Source organism: Nothobranchius furzeri, unplaced genomic scaffold (assembly GCF_043380555.1).
Source record: "Nothobranchius furzeri strain GRZ-AD unplaced genomic scaffold, NfurGRZ-RIMD1 Scf213, whole genome shotgun sequence".
In the NCBI taxonomy this organism is placed as follows: domain Eukaryota; kingdom Metazoa; phylum Chordata; class Actinopteri; order Cyprinodontiformes; family Nothobranchiidae; genus Nothobranchius; species Nothobranchius furzeri.
In genome coordinates, this window is record NW_027223229.1 from 5,001 (window position 1) to 5,287 (window position 287).

A 287-nucleotide genomic window follows, 5' to 3' on the forward strand; every position below is an offset into this window, starting at 1 on the left:
GGGTGCAGGAGCTGCAGCCAGCGTCCAGCAGCTGATGGTGGGGTGGAGGAGCTGCAGCCAGCCTCCAGCAGCCAGCCTCCAGCTAGTGATGGCGGGGTGGAGAAGCAGGCAGCCTCCGTCAGCTGATGGCGGGGTGGAGGAGCAGAAGCCAGCCTCCAGCAGCTGATGGCGGGGTGCAGGAGCTGCAGCCAGCGTCCAGCAGCTGATGGTGGGGTGGAGGAGCTGCAGCCAGCGTCCAGCAGCTGATGGTGGGGTGGAGGAGCTGCAGCCAGCCTCCAGCAGCCAGC